Source organism: Mus caroli, unplaced genomic scaffold (genome assembly GCF_978045245.1).
Source record: "Mus caroli unplaced genomic scaffold, Mus_caroli_1 scaffold_4, whole genome shotgun sequence".
Classification (NCBI taxonomy): Eukaryota; Metazoa; Chordata; class Mammalia; order Rodentia; family Muridae; genus Mus; species Mus caroli.
In genome coordinates, this window is record NW_028227259.1 from 25,254,590 (window position 1) to 25,269,615 (window position 15,026).

Consider the following 15,026-nt stretch of genomic DNA (forward strand, 5'->3'; position numbering starts at 1 on the left):
CTAGGGACACCAGAAAGACTTTAGTCTGGACTTGAGATGTCTCCACAGTGGGTCTCTGTTCTACCATCACTCTAGAGAGACCAGCAGTTGTAGGCAGCCAGGAGATTCCTTTGTAGGCCAAATCATGCTCATCATGACCACAGAAATGGCTTCTCCAAGATTAGTATCAACTGCACTGGGTGCGACTTGGCTTCAGAGCCCTGAGTCCCATGCTTTCACAAGTCAGAGGCTATATTCACTATTCACAAGGACTTGAGTGCTTGGAGATGCTGAGATCTCCTACCCTGTTACTCTAGGCCCAGGGCTTTGACCTAAAGAGTGACAAAAGTGGAGAACATTGCCATCACACTATCGATTCCCCCTACAGAAACACCAAACACCGAAGCAGTAACAATAGGATCCCATCTCTGACTGTGCATATCCACTCTGAGAGGGCTTTGGTTACGGCACAGAGATGCTTGCCACCCACAACTGGTGATAAACTGTTGTGAACTGTCAGTGACAGGAGATGAGAGGAAGTCTGAGAACATAAGGTCATGTCCTGAAGCACAGTTCTCTCCCTGGTACTACTGTTTGATAGCCACTGAAGCTAAAAGAATTATGGGAGAGAAGTGCAGTGATTCCCTTCCCTAAAATGGTGCAGGTTAGACCCTCTATGACTCCTGATAGTCACTGAAAGTAAACACTTGGAGTTATTCTCATGATAACAGCTTTGGCCTCTTCAACTCCTGCCTTAGGGGATAGAGAAAGTAATGTTCTAAAATCATTGATCTTCAAGAATTGTGATGATCATGGAAATTCTGTGGCTACCCAGAGGCTCCAGTTCCTGTGCCCCATTACTAGAAAGACCAGCTCAGTCCAGCTCTGCCAAGAATCTCAACATCCACTTCCCAGGACTTACTCTACATTTTCAAGACCACCTCATTTGTACTTCAATATGATCAGATGGAAGGCCAACATCCTCCCCCCACCCCCAGTCACTCTCAAATCCAATTTGGCTCTCCAAAACAGTTTCTAATTGGGCACACATGTCCATCATCGTAGCGTCTAAACGCAAACGGAGAAAGGTGAGCTTGTTGTTACTATTTTGATTATTGTTATTGATCACAGGGAATGCCAAAAACTCTCCAGGAGACAATAGAATGTCCAAGAAGGGATTGCTTATGTCATGGACTACAACTTCTGACTTTTTGCTAATGTTCTCCCTGTAAGTACAGGAAGGTGAGCTGCACTTTCCCAGGGCATACCCATTGAGCACATCCTCCATCCAAAGCTAGGGTTTGCTCTAGGCTTGATTGGCAATACCTAGGTCATTCCTATGTGTCTGAGTTTTTCTTTTCCAAACTCTTCTCAGAAATGTCTCATCCTACCTTAAATTTTCCTCAATCAGCAATTTGAGTCATTAAAAGTACTCAGACTTCACACCAGCTTGACTATGCATCCAAAAATGTCTCCTGTCTCATCTTTTACAGGTGCATGAAACCACATCCAGGCAGAGACTTCAAGGCAGGTTGCAGTGTGGTTGTGTGGTAGGGTGTACACTCATGAAGCCTTGTGCTTAGCATTTGATAGTTACCCTAAGTTGCCTTAGGAGATCAATATGCAGCCATTATGGTGCTGGCAACAATCAGGAGATCTGTTGGCAGAAAAAACTGAAATATTGGATCCACCAAAGAAATGGCCCTGAGGCTGAGTGTGGGCTCTCCACTCTCCACTGAAGTCACCAATCAGGATTGCTTACAGCCCTCTGTGAGCTATACCATGAGATTCTGTCTGAAAAAAAAATTATCAGAGATGGAGAATACAGGCAGAAAGTATAGGAAAATACAACTGACATACATCAGTTGACATAGCAAAGGCCTAGCATCTTGTGTATGGTTTCATGATTGGTCCCACAAACCACACAAACACCTATTTCAGTTAAACAGGGATGGTGTATTGAATGCAGACCCTAAAACTGATCGATCAAAACCTTAACTCAGGTTTTCGGTATTGAGCCATGGCTCCAACCACTGTCTTTGTTTACTTATAAAGAAAAAAAAAAACTAAAAAACCATTGGGAGCAGATATGAACTGGCCAGTTCTGATCAGGCCTTTGTAGGTATAAGAGTTCATAGTGACTCTGAAATTAATGGGTCCTAATAACTTTGTGGCACACTGTAAGATTAACAAATGTCATTCAGAACATAACAGCATGTGATCACCATGACCCTGCTCTGAGTCAAGTTATTTTTCTGTGTCAGTGATTGGCAGGCATATGACAACAACAATCTGAAATAGGGTCTGGACATAAAACAAAATGTTTGTAGCTATAGTGACAGGTGACCTCTGGACACCAACACTTCCATTCAGAAGCAAACGGGACAATGAACAAAGGTCAGGAAATGGTGACATCTTGCAGTAAATTTTGTGACAAGAGGGGTGAGGAACTTATCTTTTATGGTGAGGATCAGGGGTCTCCTTGGTGCATTTTAGGTCTCTGATGGCCATGTGCAACAGGTTCAAGAGCCCAGTTCTGATGCCCTTGGGATCCTCGTGGTCCATGGCGATGCACTCAGACATGCCTGGAAAATTCCAGAGCACTTGTCAGGGGGCTTGATTTCTATAAGGGAGGGAACATTGCTGACATCTGTTGCAGGCTTTTTTTTTTTTATCGCATTGCAAACCTCAAGATTGTGCTATTTGCTAAAATAGACAAGAACAAAAAATCAAAAAAAAACCAAAACTTTCTATTGTGAGGTCAGCCCTGGCACAGACCTTCAACCCAAGAGCTTTTATTTTATTACACTTTCTTGTCTGTGGCTCAGCCCTTGCACATGCCTTTACTGCAAAGCAAAAGAATGTCAATTCCAGGTCAAGTGGCAAAATGATTAACCAGTTGAAAGGGAATGAATATAACTAAACCAAAGGAAGGTTCCTATGTTGAAGGATATTTAAGACAGTGTGGAGAGGGAGAAAGAATGGTTTCCTTCTTAGAGATTAGCAGAGTAGGAAGGTCAGCTGAGTGCTTTCCCCGACTCTCTGAACTGGCATGTTTTCACCCCAGCATCTGTGTTTGTTCTTTATTCTTTAAATTAAATGGATTGCATATATGTATTTTTAAATTTTATGTATTAATCATTCCATTAGATTACATTCCAAATGAAATACCACATTCTGGCTACCCTTCCCCCAACCTTTCAAGCGCCATCTGCCCTGTTCCCTTCCACATTGCCTGTATGAGGGTGCACCCCCAACTTTGCATACTCTTCTGCCCTACTGTTTCAGCATACTACTACACTGGGACATCAAACCTCTACAAGATCAAGAGCCCCCCTCCCTTTGTTGTCAAGCAAGGCCATTCTCTGTTACAATGTATCTGAAGCTATAGTTTCTTCCCAGTACACTTCTTGGTTTGTGGGCTAGACTTGGGGAGTCCTGGGTCGACTTGGCAGCAGATGTGGTTCTTTCAATGGAGTTGCAATCCCCCTTCTGCTCCTCCAAGCTCCCCTACCAGATTCCCTGAACTCAGTCTAATGGCTGGCTCCAAAGGTCAGTTTCTGGCCACACCTCACAAAGAACCATCACAGGAGGTTCCTGTCAGCAAATGCCTCTTGAGCATAGCAAGAGTGTTTGGTTTAGTGTCTGCAGACATTGTGGATTTCCAGGTAGGGGAGTCCCTGGATGGTCATTCCTTCAATCTCTGCTCCATTTGTCCTCCCTATTCTTCCTTTTGACAGGAATATTTCTGGATTAGAAAATTTGAGATCGGTGGGTGGCCCTGTCCTGCAACGCAAGGCCATGCCTAACCTCTGGATATGGTTTCTACAGGTTCTACCTCCCCTTTTTTGGGTATTTCAGCTATATTTTTACCTAAACCATAGAAGAAAATTTTCCTATTCTGGAGAAAGTAAAACTTGCAAAATTAGAAGTATCAGTCCGAAGACCAGTTTATTAAAACAGAAAAGAGAGTCTCCTGGACATATAACAATCAAAACACTAAGTACACAAAACTATAAAAGAATATTAGAAACTGCAAGGGAACATGGTGGAGGAACACAAAAAGACAGGCCTATCAGAAATCAGTAACACAGTGAGGTTTTGGAACAGGAACACTCTTCCGTTGCTGGTGGGAGTGCAAACCTGCACAGCCATTATTAGAATCAATATGGTAGTTCCTCAGAAAGTTGAGTATCAATCTACCTCCAAGTCCAACTTGGGTCTATACCCTAAGGATGCTTAATTTTACCATAAGGACATGCTCAACTATGTTTATTTTTGCTCTATTTATATTAACCAGAAACTGCAAATAGCCTATGTGTCCTTCAACAGAAGAAGGAATAAAGAAACTGTGGTACATTTACACAACGGAGTATTACTCAGCTGTTAAAAAATGACATCATGTGTAGAATTCATTAGACCTGATAGGTTTTTCTGTGACTGTTGCACTGGAACACTGTCTAATCCTTGTACATTAGTAGGTGAGCCTACACAGGATACAGATAACTTTATATGACTCTGCTCCACCTGTAGCATCTAACATGTTGCAGCACAATTGAATTCCTTCCCTAAAGAAAAAGTCCTCTCCCTGCCTGCCAGCCCGCCTGCTGCACCCCCTATCCTCTCCAGGAGGCTCCGCAGCGCTGGCCACATCGCATGCAGCCAGCCAGCGAGAAGGCGCGAGAGGCGGCACAGCCTGCAGCCTCCCGCCAGCCGGCGAGCCAGTGCGCATGCACTGTAGCAGCCTAGGCGGTGACCGGGAAGCAGACTGGCGGGCAAGCGAGCAGGAGGTGTGGGCGTGCGAGGCGAGGCCGAGTCACAAGCGATGTGGGGGATCTAGAACAGCTGCTGCAGCGGGCGCTACTGGCAGAGCAGGCAGAGCGCTATGAAGATAAGGCCTCCACCATGAAGGCGATAGGGTTTCATGCATTTCAGGCTGGCCTCAAACACATTAAATAGATGAGGCTGGCCTTGAACTCCAATGCTGCTGCCTTAACTGTCAAATGCCGGGCTCACTGGTGCTCACCACCGTGCCTAGCTTCCCTCGGGGTGAATGTGGGCTTGCTTTCAGGCAATTGAAAGGCAGGTGACAGAGCTGAATGAACTGCTATCTAATGAAGATAGAAATCTCCTCTCTGTGGCCTACAAGAATGTAGTTGGTGCCAGGCGATCTTCTTGGAGGGTTATTAGTAGCATTGAGCAGAAAACCATGGCAGATGGGAACGAGAAGAAGTTGGAGAAAGTTAAAGCCTACCGGGAGAAGATTGAAAAGGAGCTGGAGACAGTTTGTAATGATGTCTAGGCTCTGCTTGACAAGTTCCTTATCAAGAACTGCAATGATTTTCAGTATGAGAGCAAAGTGTTCTACCTGAAAATGAAGGGCGATTACTACCGCTACCTGGCAGAGGTGGCTTCTGGGGAGAAGAAAAACAGTGTGGTTGAAGCTTCTGAGGCTGCGTATAAGGAAGCCTTAGAAATCAGCAAAGAGCACATGCAGCCAACACACCCCATCCGGCTTGGCCTGGCCCTCAATTTTTCTGTGTTCTACTATGAGATCCAGAATGCACCAGAGCGGGCCTGCCTCTTAGCCAAACAAGCCTTCGATGATGCTATAGCTGAGCTGGACACACTAAACGAGGATTCCTATAAGGACTCCACTCTCATCATGCACCCTCTGGACAAGCGACCAGCAGGATGAAGAAGCAGGAGAAGGCAACTGAAGACCCTTCAGGTCCCTGGCTCTTACTTCACCCACCACCCCCATTATCACTGATTCTTCGTTGCCACAATCACTATATTTAGTGCTAAACCTATCGGTATTGGCAGCACAGCTATTCAGATCTGCCCTAAAAAACTTTCATGGGCATTTGCTGGACTGATGGTTGCTTTGAGTCACAGGACGCTTCTTTTTTGAATTGTGCAGAGAAGTGTGTTCTGAACAAGGCATTTTATTATGTCTGTTGATCTCTAGTAAATCCAGGTGATGGTAATTGAGTGTAGAAAGGAGAATTAGCCAACACAGGCTATGGCTGCTATTTAAAACAAGCTGATAGTGTTGTGTTAAGCAGTACATCTTGTGCATGCAAAAATGAATTTGACCCTCTCACCCCTCCCTTCAGCTAATGGAAACTGACACAGCAACAACTCGTTCCTTCACCATCAGCTTTATAAACTGTTTCTTGTGAGCTTTCAGCAGCCCTTGCTGTGCCTCTTTAAATTATAATGTGCACACACCTTCTTTTCAATGCACTGCATCAGAAGTTTTTGATATGTGTAACTTTTTTTTTGATTGTGATTAAGAATCATGGATTTATTTTTTGTAACTCTTTGGCTATTGTACTTGTGTACCCTGACAGCATCATGTGTGTCAACCTGTGTCAATTATGATGGGTGGTTATGAAATGCCAGACTGCTAAAATAAATGTTTTGGACTTAAAAGAGTAAATAAATGCTGCTTTGGGGATAAAAAAAGAAAAAGAAAAAGAAAAAGAAAAAGAAAAGGAAAAAGAAAAAGAAAAAGAAAAAGAAAAAGAAAAAGAAAAAGAAAAAGAAAAAGAAAAAGAAAAAGAAAAAGAAAAAGTCCTGCTATACAAATATAAGTAAAACATCTTTGGGAAGATAAAATCCTTGCCCATGCTACAGAATGAGACTCCACTGAGAAAAATGGATACACAAGGTCAGTTGTCACTATGAATCTCAAGCTACCAGAAAGGAAGTGGCAATATATTGACTCAGGATCTCAGACCTCGGGATTTTAGCATTACTACTTAAAAAGTTTTGAAGGGACAGAAGTGTAGAAACAAGCCACAATTTTGTGAAGATTCCCAACTTCTGAAAACACCGGTGTTTTTACAATGAGCAATGAATGCAGTGTGATTTGCAGCAATAATCTTCAGTCGACAAGCTGCTTTGTTGCTGCCTTTATGGACTTGGGTACCAATTGCTTTTTGTAATATGGTAAAAATATGGCAATCACTTCTGCATTGATTTTATAACATGTATTCAGATTGAGAATATGATTTTAATGCTGAAATCTCATGTACTTTGTTTTTAATTTCAAGCATATCTTATTATACTTGAATATGCCTTGGTTTGTTAACACACCTAGACTTGCTATAACTGTATGCATGTAACAGTATGGATGTTCCTTCTAGGGAAGTAAAAACCACCAACTTTAAGTTATATCTAGTGATGTTTCTTGTATCCTTTAAGAAGAATTAAGATGATTATTTCCTTCCTTTTCCTGAGCAGCATCAAAAATCTTCCCTAGAAAAAGTGAGTGCTTTACTGAGACTTCTTCCTAGGAAGGGAAACACTGTGAGACAAAGTATCCTTGTATCTCAGTTTGTGTAAGGGAAAAGCTCCTATGTTTGAAAGTATACTGTAGAAAGTCTCTTCAAAACCTGTATTTGAACTCTGTTCCTAGCTTTTTACTTAAACAGTTTAGACAAAACTTCTGGAAATGACAGCATCTTCCTGCATTAAGCAGTACATATGCAGCTGTATTCAGCTTCATGGTGTCCCCCTGCCCACTCATTTATGTGTACTGGTGACAGTGGGCATAAAGAGCCTGAAAGTGTATGCATGTACCATAACTTCTAAACTTAATCTAGTGTGGAGTATTCAATAACCTTTTTTAGATGGTAGATAATAATTAAAATGGTTTAATTTCCTAGAAATAAAATGGAAAAATGGAAATATGACCATTTTAAAAAAATAAAGTTTATTAGATCATAAAAAATGACATCATAAGGTTTGCATGTAAACAGATGCAATTACAAAAAATAATTAATACTGAGTTAGTAATCCAGACCTGAAATATAAATATGGTATGCATTTCCTTATATATGGATATCAGCCATTAAATGAATGCAAAGCAACCTACAATCTGTAGACCTCAAAGGTTATATATAGAGGAAGGAACTGGGGGGAAGGCTCGTTCATCTCCGTGGAAAAGGGAAACTTAGTAGATTTCATAGGTGGACTGGGGGCAAAAGAAGATAGAAACAGGAGGAAAGAAGGTGAAGAGAGGGAGAGAATGAGGGAGAGAATTGACATGCCTTTGAGGGATTATATGGAAACATGGTGCTGTGCATATATCCTAAAATGTATGCAGCTGATTCTGATGAAGTCTCCTAAAATCAGGGTATACAAATCCCAACTGGCCATCTCTTGCTACAAAATGAGGCTTCAAGTACTGGGATTGGGTTGTATTCAATTGAGTTGTTGGCCATAGAAATCTCCAAACAACTCAGGCTAAGACCATGGGTTGCTCTCTACAATTTGACAGAGGGCCTCATTGCTGAGGACAGACGACACCCACACAACTCATTTAATGTGGAGAAGTTGAGCTGGTGTCTACATGAAGCCTTCACAGCTATGTTCCAATGTTTCCATACAAGATGATACTTGGCAGGCTACCAAAAGAGAAACATAAACACCAACCCATCCAAAACAAAAAACAAAAATCAAAAAACAAAAAAACAAAAAACCAGTTATCTAAAGCACTTTGATGGTTGGGGGAGGACAGCCCTTTAAGCAATTGATACTGGAGTGACAAGTGCACCTCCACAAATATGGTGAAATCCACCTAACATCAAACTTCAAAAATTAATTCCAAACTGACTTCTATTATACTATAGGGTTATCCTATCCTATATTCTATTATCCTCTATTACTGTCCTATACTATAGAGTTTTAAGGTTTTATAATTTTGTATTTATTTACATCCCTCATGCTGCCACTCTTCCCCTACCTCCTATTCTCTTTCCCTCTGAGAGGGCAGCTCCCACTAGGTCGACCCTACCCTGTTGCATCAGGTCTCTGCAGGATTGGGTGCATCCTCCCCTACTGAGGCCAGACAAGGAATATGTGCCTTGTTACGTATGTGCCAGTGGCATCAGAGAAGCCCAAATATCTTCTTTGGTTGATGGCACAGTCTCTGGGTGCTCCAGGGGTATAGGCTAATTGACACTGTCAATCTTACTGTGCGGCTGCCATCTCCTTCAAGGACTCCAATCCTTCTCCTACCTGCAGCAAGAGGTCCCCAACCTCTGTCCAGTGTTTGGGTAAGGGTATCTGTATCTGTCTCAGTCAGCTGCTGGGTAGAGCATTTCAGAGAGCATCTATGTTAGGCTTCTGTCTGAAAGCACAACATAGCATGAGTAATAGTGTCAGAGACTGGTGCCTGCCCATGGGATGGGTCTCAAGGTGGGCTCGTTACTGGTCAGTTATTCCTTTAATTTGGGCTCCATCTTTTTCCCTGCATTTCTTTTAGACAGGACCTGTCTCAAAGCTTGTATAATTTTGTACAAGTAGAATCCTTTAGGTAACATCAGAGGATAACATTTAGCATCTAGGGCCAAAGAAAGTGTTCTTGGGCTTCACGTCAAAAGCAAAACCCATTTAAAAATTACAAATTGAGCTTTATCACAAATGTTAAAACAAATGCTTTGAACTCAATTTTGAATACAGCACCTTACACATATAAAGTATGCATTCTACTTTGAGCCTGCATTTTATTCCCTTAAACCAAAAGTTTTCAGTCTGTGATGGAAGCCAGTAAAGTTATGTGATACAGCTAGAAGTAAATACTTGAAAGGCACCAATTTCATCAAGGACCACTATCTCAAATATAAAATTCATAAATAAAATTTCATTATAAAATATTCAATTGGAAATATAACAGGATCAGTAAGAGACATGTCACTAAATAGGGATTATACTCAGCAAATGAAGATGTTCAACATCATTAGTTTTTAGAGAAACACTGACTAAGGCTTCAATGAGGTATCACTGCAATCCTTCCAAAGGGCACACATAACACACAGTGGCATAGCAAACTGTGGTAGGCTACAATGGACAACTAACAAAATTTTGTGGTGGGTTTAGCCACTGTAGAAAAGAACTCAGAACTTCCACTAAAATTACAATATGCCAGTACTATACAAATGTAACCCTGAATAAACAAAGAGTTTCAAAAGCTGAATAAGATGAAATAAAATAAAGAATATTAGCAAAGGGAGTGTGTAGTTCCTGGAGATACATTGCTGTTGAAGCAAGCAACTGCTGTCATGACAGCCCAAGGTTCCAGGCGGCCAACAAAGGCCAACAATTTAAGTAGATCATTGAGCTGAACTTGCTAGGAGGTGCCAAGGTGACTAGGTGCCAAGGCAACTTACTTGGACAAGCAAGTGCCTAATACCAGCATTCAAGGACAGATTAGATCCGGCTGTAGAAACATGTCTAGAGTCCCTCGGGTCCTTTTAAACAGACTCATATGAACTTCTTCATTATGTAGACAATTATCAATACTATCTCCATCTTCTAGACTATGATGGTGGGCTTGATTGCCTAGTGACCCACTCAAACACATTCATGTTAGCCACTTTTAATGTGCTTGAGATTTGGAATCAGACATTTCTTCAGAGTTTGGTCTATTTTGTTGGGAAACTAATTAGCACTGGCTGTTTATAACTGTCAGTCCATGGGTCTGACGCCTACAAAGACATCATACTAGCTAGCCTAAATTGAGTCCTCTGAGAGAATGCAGTGTTTAGGGATTGGAGATGACTTTGGTGAACTTGAGAAAAGAGCACCTGGTATGTACTTATTGGAGCCTCATTAACTTCTTGTTTAAGCCACTGGCTCCTATGTGTAGTCAGTCAATTGAAGTTTCCAGTTCTGGAATTAGGTTACATTTAGTTGAGTTGTTGACCAAAGGGATTCCATGGGGATCCCCATAAAACCTATTCTACTGGGAAGAATCTAGGTTGTTCTTCACAAACTGAATCCACTTTATTTATAATACTACCAACCCCAAAACAACTCACATGATATCCTTCCAAAATGTGATTGTTAAGCCACCCATAAGCATTTGTTCTTTGAAATGTTACATAGCAATAAAGTGAGATAATTCATTGACATACAACAAGTTGATTCTATATTTATAGAAGTGGACACATAACAAATGAAACAAGAAGCTAACACACTGAGGGATTGCATTCATATAATATTCTGAAAAGATATGGAGTGATTGCCAGATATAGTGGTTTGAATAACAATGGTCCACATCGACTCATATATTTGAAATCTTGGTCCCCAGTTGGTTGAACTTTTTCAATAAGGATTAGGAAATATGGCCTTGTTGGATGAATCATGTCCCTGTGGGTAGGCCTCAAGATTTCAAAAGTCCACGCCAGGCATTGTCTCTTTTTCTCTCTACCTCCAACTTGTGAATCAGAAATAAGTTCTCAGCTACTTCTACAGCACCATGCCTGTCTCCTAGCCTACTGCTATTCTTTTTACCATGGATTTATGCCCAGCAAGCCCCCTATTAATTACTTTGTTTTGTAAGTTATTTGGTCATGGTGTATCTGCACGGCAATAGAAAAGTAAATAAGACACCAGTAAAATCCAGGATCTGAAGAAATAGGTAAAACCATGGGTGTGGTTACTAAATAGCAGAAGTGATCCTTGTAGTAAAGAGAGGATGTGGCATCTTGATTGTGTCAACACCAAGGCCCTGTTGGAGGATTCCTAGTGCAGTTTTCTAGAGGGTTGTATCTGAAGAACTAGGACACTGAAAGAAAGTGTTATATTCCTTGTCTAAAGATTGATTAGATGTGCGAATCTACAATTATTTCAAACTGTTTTAGTTTAAAAAGATTGCAATATTATCAATATTATACAAAATAATCTCAAATGTGACTATATGAATACATTCATAATACATAAATATTCATATATCATTTATAGTCCACAGGAATTGTTTATATGTGTCTGATTTATGGTACTCAATTTAGAAAGACTTAAAAAATATGACCATGGGTAAGTTGAGAGATGAGAAACCTCACCAATGAAACCCTTTAAAAAAACAATCAAAATAATATGTACTTTCTTTGAAAGATCTGTAAATGAGCTGATTAAACCTGGCAAGTTATCTCTTAAGAAAGCAAGTGGACCCAGGCACATCAAGGTACAGTGGAAACTGGCATGAAATACTTTTCACACATGACAGCAATGTCAGATGTGAAGCTGAGGCAGAGGGCAAGCTGAAGGGGTGTGCTGAGCAGGGTCAGTAGGACCCACCAGGCAGTGACTTGCAACCTCCCCTCCCCCACAAATGGGATCTTAGAACACTGACACTACTTCTGAAGCCATGGGTGCCAACTTAAACACAGTATCAAGCTGGGCCAAGCCAAGCCATGCTAAGAGAAAACCTAGGTCAGAAACAACCACTTAGTGTTAGGTGTGCCAAATAAGATTCCCAAAGTGATAGAAGTGAAGGATGATTGCTGTTAATTGGTTAGTATGACATTTGCATACTGGGTGTACTAAGCACTGAGGGTATACCCCCCAGTGAGCATTCTCCTCTGGGCATAATATAGAGGATACATTGTGCCCTCTCTGACCCTGAAGTGAGGATTTAACTGGTAAACTACTCACGTAACTCTACCACAACTCAGCTTCACCAGAACAATGTGAAGATATTAATTAAATGAATACACCTGTTAAAAACTTGAAAAGTGAAATAGCCCCTAATGTCTAATGCACTAATGTAAGGAGCATGAAAGTCTAAGGCAATATAAACCGTGCAAAAATTACTAATTACTAATCCCCCTTGGTGGCCTCCCATGAAAGTCACTTGGGTGATATCCCAGAGTGCACAATTGAAATTACATGAAGTTTAAAGTGCTGTCAAGATGACTCAGTGGGTAAAGTCCCTTGCTGCCAACACTGAAAACCTGATCACACAGAGTGGAAAGAGGACACTGACTCTTATTTATGTTGCCTTCTGATCTCCACACATATTCTCTGGCAAGTGGGTTACATGTGAATATTCTCATTCACTTGCACACATACATATGACTGGATTAGAAAACAATTACAATTATTTTTCAAAATAAGACTACTCAGAAGTATGGAATTCTACTACTATACAACCTTCCCAAAGTACAAGCATACATGTCTACATATAAAAATGTAAATGGAGTTTCCCTAACTTAAGAGTACAATATCTTACCCAAACACTATCAGAAAGATTAACATCAGTCGATTCTACATCCTGCTACACTGCTGAATTTGTTCATTGTTTCTAGAAGTTTTCTGGTCTAATTTTAGCTTCCCTATGAGCATGTTTCTCTCTATTCTACATCACTTCTTTTTTTTTAATTAGATATTTTTCTTTATTTCCATTTCAAATGTTATCTCCTTTCTTAGATTCCCCTCTGTAAATCCCCTATCTGCTCCCCCTACTCCCTGCTCCCCAAACCTCTCACTCCCATTCCTGTCCCTGGAATTCCACTCTACTGGGTCATGGAACCTTCACAGGACCTAGGGCCTCTCCTCCATTGATGACCAACTATGCCATCCTCTGCTACATGTGCACCTGGAGACACCAGTCCCACCATGTGTATTCTTTGGTGATTTAGTCACAAGGAGCTCTAGGGGTACTGGTTAGTTCATATTGATGCTCCTCCTATGGGGATGCAAACCCCTTCAGCTCCTTGGGTCCATTCTCTGGCTCCACCATTGCGGACCCTGTGCTCTGTCCAGTGGATAACTGTGAGCATCCACTTCTGTTTTGCCAGGCACTGGCAATTTATATCACTTCTTACAACACAATCACCTTCTGTCCTATAGCAGTGCCTAATTTCACAACTGTAAATACACAAGGAAGACATGTTCTTCCCTATTAGCAAGATAAGAAAATTTGCTAGGAAAGGTTAAAAAATGAGAAATTGGACTGAATATCTCTTTCCATGTTGAGACTTTGTGTGGTTTGGGTATCAGAGTGAGTATGACCTCACAGAATGAGTTAGCAATGTTTCTTCTGTTTCTATTTTGTGAATAATTTGAGGAGTATTAGCTCTTTGTTGAATGTCTCATAGAATCCTGCACTAAAACTTTCTGGCCCTGGGCTTTTTGGAATGGAAGACTTTTGATGACTGTTTCTATTTCCTTAGGGCTCATGAAACTGTTAGTTACTAGACCAGATTTTGATTTAGGTTTGATAGTTGATAACTGTTTAGAAATAACCCATTCCATTTAGATTTTCCAATTTTCTGCAGTACAAGCTTCTGCAGTAAAACTTGATGATTCTTTCAATCTCCTCAGTTTCCACTGCTAGGCCTCCTGTTCCATTTCTGATTTTGTTAATTTGGAAATGGACTCTCTGCCTTTCAGTCAGTTTGGCAAAACATTTGTCTATCCTGTTAACTTTTCTCAAGGAACTGGGTCTTGGTTATATTGATAATTTGTATTGTACCCTTTTTATCAAATTGACTGAATTCAGCCCTGAGTTTGTTCCCTGACATCAAATCCTACCTATCTCTCCATGAGATGAGGCTTTGTCTCACTTTAGGAACTGCAGAATGCAATACATCAAAATCTTGCTGATCTACATGGCGGAGATGCACACCACTCCCTCACTGAGAACAGCCACCCTGGAAGGTTTCAGGGTGTGTTGATGTAGCCCAGCATGTCAGTGTAACCTGCAAGGTGCCCAGAGACATTAGGAGCCGAAATCTGGAGGATTCCTCCACAGCATTTTTCACTATGGTCTTCAAAAGCATTTTGTACAGAAATACAATGGGTTCACAGATGCACATACACACACAAACATGAAGACCAGAGGATTTTGTGGGATGAATGTTGTCTGTACCATGTGCATTCCAAGGAAGAAATTCAGGTTTCTAGGCTTGGCAGCAAGGATGAATACCTACTGACCCAAGTCATCAACTGATTATCTAAAGCAAAGAATTTTATAAGCTATGTATCTGTATTTATGCTCTCTCTCTCTCTCTCTCTCTCTCTCTCTCTCTCTCTCTCTCTCTCTCTCTCTCACACACACACACACACACACACACACACACACACACACACTCACACACTGTGCACATTTTCCCACACCATGAAACACATGAAAATTAATGAAAATACACAAGAAATAGAATTCAAGGAGGCATCTGGGGGAAGGATGGGTGTTAGAGTGACTTAAAAGCCCCTAAGGTGACTCTCCTTTTGTTGTAGGTTGTACCTCATAT

General features: G+C 41.1%; 1 pseudogene; it reads left to right on the forward strand.

The window, feature by feature from the left end:
* The first annotated feature begins 4,869 nt into the window (after positions 1 to 4,869).
* Positions 4,870 to 5,752, forward strand: LOC147005034 (14-3-3 protein eta-like; annotated as a pseudogene).
* The last annotated feature ends 9,274 nt before the right edge of the window (positions 5,753 to 15,026 follow it).